Below are 13,161 nucleotides of genomic sequence, written 5' to 3' on the forward strand. Positions count from 1 at the left end.
GCTATCATATCAAGAAATGATTGGCTTTCTTTGACTGCAAATGACAGTGCAAAATCAATCATACCATTAATAATCCATCAATGAACAGCCAAGCCATCAACTATTCAGTATGTCTTCTTTTTTCCATATAAAAAAGTGTTTAGAGATGGCCAATACAATCAGGAAGAACAGATTTCAAATCAACATGATCCAATGATGTGGAAATTTAATTAACTATACCGGTCAGCACCAGAATTGTCAGGTCCCTACCATCCTCGTCAAACTTGGTCAAATAAGTTTAATAATCATGGTGAAAAATATATAAAAACAAGAATAATAATGTAGACCATTTACGCATTCGTCTCGCTGCATCTACTGATTAATGCTTAATTCATATTTCATCATTAGCAAGTAGAATATGTGGACATAATTCTTGTTTTTTTTTATTAGAAAAAGAAAGAAAGAAAGAAAGTGGAGGAGATTGGATCCCCTTTGATTCAAAAGCTAGGACGCATGACATACAAAGGTATATAAATGATACGTTAATTCTTGAAATTTATTATACTTCTCATCATGGGCCATCCGATAGAAATTCGAGGGATAAGTTTCTGAAAGTAGGATATCACAAGAAAAACCACAAAAACAGACCTGTAGCTACACAAATGGTCTGTCTCGAAGAATCTTTAAAGAGATCTTGTGTTTGAGTTTCATTTGGTCTTTCACACAAGAAAAGGGAACCGAAGAAACATACATCACATTAGGAAGTAATTTGTTAGCTTTGATTGCATGCTTTTTGTTTGTCTTTTCAAATCATGGTCCATCTTATAATGTTCCTAATTCTGAAAATCATTCATAATTTTTTTTTAATTTAAAAAAATATCTTAACCTAAACGGTTAAGCTATTAAGTGAAGTTATAAGTTATAAGATATAATTTATATTTGTTTTTTTAATACAAGCTATTCTTGAAACGTGCACGGGCCTTTATATTGTGCAGACTGGAACTCGTGACTATTTGGTCATCAAGGTTCTGATACCATGTTAAAAAATCATCTTAATCTAAAAACTTAAACTATTAGGTAGGGTCTCAAAATAAAATTTATATTATTTTCTAACACTTAATATTAGGCATTTGATTTATTTTCTTTTTCTTTTTAGATTGTTGTGCTATTATAATTGACATGACCAAAAGATTGATGTCTTCTTCCAAGTGCAGGAGTGTCGAAGTAATAAATAACCCGGCAAGACCGGGATCGAACCACAGGAAGGTTAACTATATAAATTATAAATATGAAGAACATCAATAACAACAACAACAACAACAATAATAAGTTAAAGAGAGCTTTGAGATGTGATATTGATGTAAGGATTAAACAAGGATAAAAAAATTGTCAAGGTTAGAGGATCCACTAATGGTATTTCAAACAAGTATAGTATAAACTTTTTTTATTGTTCAATTGGAAACCACACATAAAGAAGGTTTCAATCGGATTATAACTTGTTAACATGATTACATTAGTTATCTTATTCGAATAATGCTAATACTTGTAAATGTTATCAGGCATTCATGATTATAACTTATGTTAACAACAAATCAAGTTCCTTTCATAGCACAGGTGTCGGTTATACCATATGGTTGGGCTATGAAAGTGCCAAGTATTTGTTGTACCAAGGGTTATACAACATAAATCTAGATTAACCATTTAACAAGTAAAGTATTAAAAGTGAACAAGATAACAAATATAAAATATGTTAATTTCAAACATTAAGGTCAATGTTGAGTTTATATTATACTTATTCTTACACCATTAGTGTAACATTTTCACCTTGACATGATAAACTTAGCTAAACATAATGAAAGAGAGAAACAACATAAATAAACAAGGAAAGGAAATGAAAAGCACAAGCAAGAGATTAATATAAACAAAACTTAAGCATTACAAAAAGAGAGACAGCAAGAGCATGATCTTGATCTGAAAATCAAGATGCCTAAATACATGGTAAATGCCTCCTTTTATAGGTCAAAATTCAAAACTATTTATTTGTTGACTAATTGTTTAGTGGGTGGCCACATCTTGACTTGGTAACAATCCTTATCTTCTTGTCTGCCAAAAACATCATTGATAACGTCATAATTTGAACAGACTTAAATCATGAAAGTTCTAAGAAATTGTCTCAGCTTTCCAGGAAAAAAAAGTTGAGGTCATTTAGGCTTCTAGAACTCGAGATATGGGCTGAACACTAAACAATGTCTAGGCTGCAGGACAGATTTGGAATTCTTCGTTGTTGCTATAATTTGGATTTGAAAACGGCCTTTTTAAATCTTAGACTCCCATCAAAGTTTTAGGCCTATGTCTTAGCTTTCCATCCATAAAAGGCAAACCTAAATCCAAGATCTACAGCTTCAGATATGACCTAATGACCGAATAGTGTTTCAGTTTGGACTGAACCAACATCTCTTTTCTAAGTTTGGCCCTCTCTTTGTCCTTTCAATTTCCGTACTTAAACTCATCAATCAATCCTTTTATTTATGTGATAAGCTTGCATGTAAGATGAACATTTACCATAAATTAAAGGTATCTTATGGTATCAGACTTGTTATTATAAAACATGTTTTACTTAAGGAGTTATTGATACTTCAAATGCAAAATGATAATATAAAACCTTGATAAAAATACACTTTTAAGTACTAATCACACCCCTCAACTAGCTTATTACTAGTCCCTAGTAATCAAAGCGTTAAAATAGAAAAACAATTTGCAAATTCCACAAAGCAAGGCATTCATCATTCAACTTCCATTAATCTATCCAGATAAACAAACTCTCATTAAATTTATATATCTGCTCAATACCTTTTAAACAAGATATTAATAAACCTTTCTTTTTATGTGCTTAATATATCAACACATAGTTATGGGGCTTTACTTGGAAGAAAACAAATTTTTTGTTCTAATGTTTAAGGTTAACTTCCCTAGGTTGGGATTATTATCTTTTTTTTTAATACACACACACACACACACACTTAAAACACAATGCATCTTTAACCCATGTAACGAGCTTTCAGCTAATGACTCCCAGACCAGTTGATCTTAGAGCATTAGGTGTTGAGACACCCCTACGAGCTTAGTAACTCGGGTTGCAGATACTGATACGTAGATAGTGCAATGTTTGATTCCCTTAAGCTTTTCTCCTTAACCCATGTAACAAGCTTTGGGCCAGTAGCTCCCAAGTCAGTTGACTTTAGGGTATTAGGTGTTAAAACACCCCTTCGGGCTTAATTGCTTAAGTTAAGGAGGCTACAAAACCAAACTTATCTACGTTTTTATTATTATCATTTTTTTTTGTTTTTTTGTAAATTATATACTATCCATTTTTCTTAGTTGTTACCCTTAACAAAAAAAAACATAAATAATGTAATAATCCAATGTGCAACCCACAATCATATGTTAGAGTGTGTGTGTGTGTGTGTGTGTGAAAATGAAGGTTTAAGAATACTTGTTAAATGAGTATATGAGCAGAATCAAGTGATAACAATGCGAGAGTTTGTAAACCTGAATATTTCAAGAAGTATTTTGATAGACCTTGTTATGAATATTGCAAATAACCATTAGAAAATGTTTACTAAGATGCGTCTCAAGAGTCACTAAAATTCCTCCTTACTCTGTCATCCTAGTAATAACAGTCAGTTTTGTTAAATGGTTTTATATATATAAAAAAGCAATTAGTTGGGTAGTTTTTTTTTTTTGTCAACTACTACTACCCTCTCCCCCCAACCAAAACGAGACATTGTCCTCAATGTCATAAGGTAGAAAGATAGAGTATAGAAGACATCACCTGAAACAACGAACACTGACAAACCTAAAACACACTTAAACAACTATAAGAAATAACAAAAAAAAATATTATGCTATTAATAAAACCAAAAGACATAAGGTTTCACAAACGAAGGCTCAAATCCAATCTAAGCTTTTTACGGCTTTCCTTACTTGATCAATTTATGCGACTCATGGAAGGATCAATTACAGGGATGAAAGATTGTAGTTGGTCAATCAATTGTTCAACAGTAGTAGCAAAGATTATGATTTGTCGTGTCGAAGACGTTAGAAATTCCTGTACCACAGCTTGATCAAAAAAAGACAACAAATTATCATAAAAGCCATTAACATTTAACAAACCTATAGGTTTATGGTGAATGTGCAATTGGGCCCAAGAAGAAATATGAAAGATCTCTTCCAATGTGCCCAGACCACCTGGTAAGATAATGAAGGCGTCAGTATGGTTAAACATTACATTCAATCGATCAGACATTGTACAGACCTGTAGTTCCTCTCCAATTATTTTTCCAATGATGTCCCCTTTTACTAAAGCTTTGGGGACAACCACCAAAACTTGACTACCTCTTAAAAATGCAGCTATTGACACCCCCCTATTAACCCAAGGCTGCCTCCTCCATATACTAAATGAATCTTTCTCTCAACTAGTACCTGACCAAGATGATTTGCTGATTCTAAAAACTCTTTTTCTTTTTCAGGACTGGATCCACCGAAAACAAAATATTTCTTATATGATGACTTGAGGAACCTGCCATTTCTACACACTTCTATATTGTTGAATGTATGGGTTGAGTAGAAATGAAGGGAAGGAAGAGAAGATTTTATAGATGAGAACTTGAAAATGCAATCATATCACCTATATGTAGGCCAGCTGGAGTCTCTCTCTCTCTATTTATTTATTTATTTTGAAAAAGCATGTGTATGTACAGGTAGTTGTGATTGTGGCTCACATCTTCCTTTGGTTTTACATCCAATAACGGCTTAAACACCCTCTATGGGTCAGGGATAGGCTTACCATCCAGTTTTCTTAAAAACTGGCAAACAGGGTCTTTTATAGTCAGATTTCCAAGACTAAATCGGTCATGTTCTTTATGGAATTGTGGCCATAAATTCTTTATGGAAATGTGGTCATAATTCCTGAAACACACAATGCATATTTGCATCAGGATATGTCTCAAAAGTCAATAGAAGATTATCTAAAGATTCCTTATGTTTTGAAATAAATCCTGACTTTTGACAATTTTCACAAGCTTTGCATAACACATGTATGTCTTTGAACATGGTGGGCCAATGAAATCCACATTGTAAGATTTTTGTAGTCGTCTTTTTTTACAAGAAATGACTCTCACATATGCCTTAGAATGACAAAGTTTAGTGACACTACTTACCTCATTGTCTGGAATGCATCTTTAAAATATTTGAGTAAGTAAGGGTCATCCCAATAAAATTTTGCACGTCGCTCAAAAACTTTCTTTTGTCTCCAGTACTCCAATGAGTTGGGAAATCTCCTGTAGCAAGAAAATTGATATTTTTATCAAACCAAGGCATTGAACTAAGAGAAAGTAAGGATTCGTTAGGAAAGTAATCATCAATTAGTGTGATGTTGGATGTCGAATCTGTTGTCACTCTTGACAAAAGATCCGCATCAACATTTTCAGTGCCTTTTTCATCCGTGATTTCTTCATGGGAATAAATCATTTGCAAATCTTCAGATTCATCCAACTCAATTTTACTCAAAGTAGATTCAAGTTGATCATAAACTAATTCTTTAATAAAATATACTTCTTGTAAATCATTATCATCTCCAGGTTGCTTGCAAGTGTTGAAAATATTCATCTCCAAAGTCATGTTTCCAAATGATAGCTTCATTAGTCCATTCCTGCAATTAATCAATGCATTAGAAGTTGCAAGAAACAGACGTCCTAAAATAACAGGAAATGAATTACATGCTTCAATAAGTTGTGTATCTAAGACAGTAAAATCCACAGGGTAAATGAATTTATCGACTTGTACTAACACATCTTCAACTATTCCTGTAGGCACTTTTACAGATCTATTGGCAAGTAAAAGAGTTACAGAAGTTGGTTTTAACTCACCTAGATTGAGACTCTGAAAAACTGAATATGGAAGTAAATTCACACTAGCTCCAAGATCAAGTAAAGCTCTTTGAGTTTTATGTTCTCCAATAAAGCATGAAATTGTAGGACAACCAGGGTCTTTATTCATATTTCAAAGCATTATTGTTCTGAAGAATGACACTTACTTGTTCGACTAAAAAGGTTTTCTTTTTCACATTCAGTTTTCTCTTCACTGTGCATAGATCTTTCAAAAATTTAGCATAAGAAGGTACATGTTTAATAGCATCCAACAAAGGTATATTGATCCTTACCTACTTGAAAGTTTCAAAGATTTCAGAGTTGTGATTGACTTTCCTTTGTTTGGTCATGGCATGAGGAAATGGAAGTGCTGGCGAAAAATTAGTCTTTTCTTTACAATGTTCAGATTCAATCCCTTCCTTACCCTTAGAGATTGACTCATCATCTTTCTCACAAGGTTCAAGAATGGGTTTTTCAATAACCTTACTACTGTGAAGAGTGATGACTGATTTGGCTTGATCCATGTGTTGGTTTCCAGAACTACTTGCATTTGCATTGTATTGCCCTTTTAGATTTTGCTATGGTTGAGATGGAAACTTACCTTTCTCTTGAAAACTGAGAGCAGATGTCAATTTTGCCAGAGTATCGTTAAAATCTATCATGCTTTGAGCAAGTTGAGTGTTGATTATCTCCTGCTTTTCAATGAATGAATGCAATGTTTCCTCAAGATTTCTTCCAGGAGATGGAGCATAAGGAGGTGCATATCCATGAGAATTTTAGAAATTATAGTGTGCTTGAAATGGTGGCTGTGAAGTTTGTGCATTATTGTTATCACTCTTCCAATTGAAATTTAGGTGATTTCTCCAACCAGGGTTGTATGTTTGCGAGTATGGGTTATGATTGGGCCTTTGGAAACTATTTAAAGCATGAGCTTGTTCATGGAGACATTTCTTACAAGAAGGGAAAGTTGGACCGTCATTGGTTGAATGTTCATTAGTTTCACAGATTTGACACACAATATCTTGAACAGATTTTAGTTGACCACTCTTTTTTAATTCTAGTGCCTCAACTTTTCTAACTAAACATGCAAACTTGGCTTGGAGGTCATGATCTTCCCTAAGGTTGTACATACCTCCACTAGATGTATGAGGTTGGGTTTTACTTGGTGCCTCATAAGTGCCTGTAGTGTCCCAATTTTGAGCATTTTCTGCTAGCAAGTCTAGGTACTCCATTGCTTTATTAGGATCTTTATCTTCAAAAGTTCCATTGCACACCAATTCAACCATTTGCCTATCTCTAGGTGTTAACCTTTCATAAAAATATGAAACCAATCTCCATGTTTCAAAACCATGACGAGGGCAAGTATTAAGCAAGTCTCGATATCTATCCCAACATTGGTAAAATGTTTCTCCTAGTTTTTGAGTGAAAATGATGATTTGTCTTTTGAAAGAGTTTGTTCTGTGAGACGGAAAAAAATTCTTTAAAAATTTTTGTTGCATTTCATCCCAAGCACAAATGGATCCAGGTCTCAAATTTTATAGCCATGTTTTAGCTTTATCTTTTAATGAAAAAGGAAAAAGCTTTAATCTGATTGTGTTCATGCTATAATTTGAGTCATTATAGGTGTTACAGACCTCCTCAAATTCCTTAAATGCAAGTATGGATTTTCTAAATCTAGGCCATGAAAAGAAGGTAAAAGTTGAATAATATCTGGCTTAAAATTAAAATGAGATGCATCAAGGGGGAAAACTATGCATGAGGGTGCACTTGTGCTTGTAGGATTCATGTGGTTTCTAAGTGTTCTCACACGATTATTCTCATTATTTTCATTATGAAGCGACTGATTATCTTCTTCGGCCATATTTTCTGAAAATGATGAGGATACCCTACAAATTCTACCACTTAATGTATGTGACCAAACTTTCATGCACGTGTAGGAAGAGAATAAAAGGAAGAAAAGAAAGAAAAAGAACCAAAACAAAAGAAAAGAAACAAAAGTTAAATAAAATCAAAAGTGAAAAGTGAAAAGAGAAAATAAAATAAATACTATAATTTGTACAAGAATTTACCTCCCTAGCAACGACGCCAAAAACTTGACACGACCAAAAGATTGATGTCTTCTCCCAAGTGCAGGAGTGTGGAAGTAATAAATAACCCGGCAAGACCGGGGTCGAACCACAGGGAGGTTAACTATATAAATTATATATAGTACCAACAACAACAACAACAATAAGTTAAAGAGAGCTTTGAGATGTGATATTGATGTAAGGATTAAACAATGAAAAAATAATTGTCAAAGTTAGAGGATCCACTAATGGTATTTCAAACAAGTATAGTATAAACTCTTCTTATTGCTCAACTGGAACCCACACATAAAGGAGGTTTCAATCGAATTATAACTTGTTAACATGATTACAATAGTTATCTTATTTGAATAATGCTAATACTTGTAAATGTTGTCAGGCATTCATGATTATAACTTATGTTAACAACAAATCAAGTTCCTTTCATAGCACAGGTGTCGGTTATACCATACGGTTGAGCTATGAAAGTACCAAGTATTTGTTGTACCAAGGGTTATACAACATAAATCTAGATTAACCATTTAACAAGCAAAGTATTAAAAGTGAACAAGATAACAAATATAAAACATGTTAGGATCAAACATTAAGGTCCATGTTGAGTTTATATTATACTTATTCTTACACCATTAGTGTAACCTTTTCACCTTGACATTATAAACTTAGCTAACCATAGTGAAAGAGAAAAACATAAATAAACAAGGAAAGGAAATAAAAAGCATAAGCAAGAGATTAATATAAGCAAAACATAAGCATTACAAAAAGAGAGACAGCAAGAGCATGATCTTGATCTGAAAACCAAGATGCCTAAATACATGGCAAATGCCTCCTTTTATAGGTCAAAATTCGAAACTATTGATTTGTTGACTAATTGTTGAGTGGGTGGCCACATCTTGACTTGGTAACAATCCTTATCTTCTTGTCTGTCAAAAACATCATTGATAATGTCATAATTTGAACAGACTTAAACATGAAAGTTCTAGGAAATTGTCTCAGCTTTCTATGAAAAAAATGTTGAGGTCGTTTGGACTTCTAGAACTCGAGATATGGGCTGAACACTGAATAGTATCTGGGCTGTAGGACAGATTCGGACTTCTCCGTTGTTGCTACAATTTGAACTTAAAAACAGCCTTTTTAAATTTGGACTCCTCATAAAAGTTTAAGACCTATGTCTTAGCTTTCCATTCATATAAGACAGACCTAAATCCAAGATCTACAGCTCCAGATATGACCCAATGATCGAACAGTGTTTCAGTTTGGATTAAACCAGCATCTCTTTTCTAGGTTTGGCCCTCTCTTTGTCCTTTCAATTTCTGTACTTAAACTCATCAATCAATCCTTTCATTTATGTGATAGGCTTGCATTTAAGATGAATATTTACCATAAATTAAAGGTATCTTATGGTATCAGACTTGTTATTATAAAACATGCTTTAGTTAAGGAGTTATTGATACTTCAAGTGCAAAATGATGATATAAAACCTTGATAAAAATGCACTTTTAAGTACTAATCAATAATACATGAAAGTATGTTTCTTCAAAAGTTAAGAAACCTCTTCTCTAATATACATAACTTATACCAACTATTGTGTGCAAATTTGGAGGTTGAAAAATGTGTTTATTTTTTCATATGTTGATTTGGGTTTGAATTCTCTCTTACAAAACTTGAAAGGGATATAATGTTATGCACTCTAAGCTCTGGTTTGGGATTTCAGATCTAACAGAAGAAGGTTAAAATTAATTTTTTGTTTAAAATTATTTTTTATATTTTTGGATCATTTTGATGTGATGATATTAAAAATAATTTTTAAAACATAAAAAAATTATTTTGATGCATTTACGAGCGAAAAACATTTTGAAAAACAACGACCACCACTCTCAAACACAATCTAAGTAAAAATATGGTCATCATTGTTCTATTTAGGCTACGACTCCAAAGATTCCAAGAAAAATGAAGTTTCAATTTCAAACGAAGATTTTGATTCTGAACGTTCTTCAATTAAGTCACAAGATTACATCTGAGAAGATGATTGTGTCACAAGTATTATTCAACTCAAGTGAGGAGTGGAAAGGGTCAAGAAATAGGAAGTGAAGTTTTGCATGCAAACTGCGTAAAAAGTGGATAGTAATACCTCTCAAGATAATAATGCATAAGGGTAGGAAATGGAAATCGAATCATAGGATGTGGATGTTTGGAGAGTGAGGAAGTTAATTGTAGTGTTTCTGAACATAGAGATCTAAAATGAACTCATATTAAAAGCTATTGTTTCTCATCTTCTAGTCGCACTTGTTTCGATCTCAAGGTAGTTCACTTCATAATTATAATTATAAGCATATTTACATCATATGTTTTATGCTATTCTTTATGATTATGATGCTTTTTTTTTTATGAGAATGAAATCTTAATAATACCTTGGTTTTAGGACAAATGGCGAAATCTTTTAATGGCTAATATTACTCAAGAGCCGAGAAAGAGCAAGGTCAGCACCTTAATGCTTGTGGACCTTTTGTTTTCTCAAGAGTAAGACAAATTCTGACCATTATTTTTGGAGGAGGGTGGTTATTACGAGACTTTTGAGCATAAATGTGTGAATATTGAAACTAAACCAAATTTTTGATTTTGAATAAATTCAGAAATGGTCAACCGATTTAGTCGGCATATATAATATAATTTTTGTTCAGATTAGAATTTCCTTGTATTAGTTCAATTCCTTGATTTTCTATTACTTTAAGCCTATAAAAAAACTTGTAATTCAATATTATTAATAAGCACAAAAGAGAGAGAATAACTAAGAGAGCTTAGAGAGAAACACTTAATGAAAGTATACCTTCCACTCAATCTTCTTCTTATTCTTGAGTTCTTGAACTTTCATTATTGTGTTGATCTTATATCGCACCTCCCTTACTTACAACAAGTAGTATCAGAGTTTAAGTTTGATTATTTGACATGGCCAATCCAAACTTCCCACTTCAATGTCCTAGGTTGACAAAAAGACAACTATGAAACTTAGTGTATTCGAGTAAAATATTGGCTAGGTTCTCAAGATGCATGGGAGATGGTTAAAAAAAGCTTTGAGGAGCTTATAGATGGAGTAACATTGACTTCAGCTCAAAACAAGTCCATGCAAAAAGCACAAAGGAAAGATTAACAAACATTAACAATCATCCACCGATATCTATGCCACTTTTAAGATAATGGCCAACGCAACCACTACCAAGCAAGCAAGCAAACTTTTGCAAGAATCAAACCAAGAAGCTGACAATGTGAGAAATGTATGTCTATAAAAGCTACGTTGTGACTTTGAAAAGTTACATATGTTTGAATCAGAGAGTATTTCAGAATACTTTGCAAAAGTATTGGCCATATACAATCAAGTGAAGAGATATGGAGAGAAGATGGAAGAGACATGTGTGGTAGAGAAGATCTCACGCTTGCTGCAAAAGAAGTTCTATTATATGGTGGTCGTGATAGTGGAATCACAAAATATGGATGTTCTTTCAATACAAGGTCTCATGAGAAACTTACAATCCTATGAGAAAAAAGTCAATGAGATTCAAGAGGATATGAGAGCACAAACACTTTTTTTTTTATTCTGAACATCTATCTTTTCTTATCAAGAGAAAACTCTTAGTCTCAAGTAAATGTCTACCTAAGGAAATCAAAACTGATCACTGCAATGATACGTCAATTTTATTCTGAATATCTATCTTTCCTTAACATTAGTCAGTTAACTGATCCGTAGTATAACTAAGCATAACCATTAAACAACCACAGTGTTCGTACTAGTAATTTTATTCAATAGCAGGCTTAAGAACTAGATAGGCTGATAAATCTTAGACAACATAACTATCTGCAATATATTGTTGATTTAGTTGAATGTTTTTCCTAAGATTAACAACATAGATCTACCATCATTATCAAACTTAGTCATTTCATAAGTTCAAATATCACAACTCCGGTTTTAATAGCAAACTTAGTTGTATATTGGTTTAGAATAATAAATTACAGTCCTCTCTAACAATCAATCTAAGCATAGGAAATAAGCATAAGAAAACATTTATACTCATCATATAAACTAAAAAAACAAATTAGAATAGATCTCATAGTTTTTGAAATCCAAAGGTTTTTGTATCCTTTCAACCAAGAAAAATAACTTAGCCTTGCATGTCTATTGAATAACTAATAAATAGAACAAATGAGAGTATAATTTCAGATACATGAGAAAAGGGTGGAGTTTTTCTTCTTCTTTCTGGTTGCCTCCTTTCTTTCTTTTAATTTGATAGGAAACCCTAATACCTAAATCTCTCAAATCCATTTGTATTCTCCTAAAAAAATATAAAAATAGTCCTTTTCAAAGTAAACAATCTATATTTAAGTAAGTTGGACTTGTTTCTTCACAAAACCTGTATGCTGATAAAATTTATAGGTTGTTTTATAAGTATCATATCTCTTTCATATGAGCTCCTTTTATGCTGACATTTGATAGGTTGATAGGTATTTGAGTGATAAATCCAACATAATTAATTTTGTATCAAATGGACTTCTCTAACTCAAGATATTCAAGTTGGAATAGCCAAAGGTCAAAACTGGTAGAATACAAGACTTATCTTTGAACCAATAATCAAGTAAGCAATTTGAACCAATAAATGATGCTCTCAAACTTGAAGAGCTTTTCCATAAGGGTCGCGGCTTCACGAACTAAGTTACCAGTTATTATGCATGCTGATAAAATAAGTGCTGAAAATGAGATAAATTTTCAAGGAACCTTAAGTCTTTGAACAAACCTTCTACTGTTGAAATCCACATAAAGTCACCTCGTCACATACTATCAAATGACATACCCAAAATTAGAGGTTAAATTGACACAAAGAACTATAGGAAAACTATTTTAATCTTAAAATGGGTCAATTTTTATTTTCAAAATACAAGACCATCAAAAGATTGCATGTGTTGAGTGGTGTGTGTTGGGTCTTTGACCAAAGAAGCTTGATTTTCAAAAATTAACAACTCTCTTATTTCATTTCAATAATTAGATTTTAATAAACATGATCTTTAAAATGTGCGAGTTGATTCTAAAACAAGAGAAAATTCTCAAAAAAAAACCATGGACCAAGTTTGCAAACGCTTCATGATCATCCTTGAACAGTTAAGCAGTCAGGGGCAATACAATGGAC

The sequence above is a fragment of the Populus nigra genome, chromosome 19 (genome assembly GCF_951802175.1).
Source record: "Populus nigra chromosome 19, ddPopNigr1.1, whole genome shotgun sequence".
In the NCBI taxonomy this organism is placed as follows: Eukaryota; Viridiplantae; Streptophyta; class Magnoliopsida; order Malpighiales; family Salicaceae; genus Populus; species Populus nigra.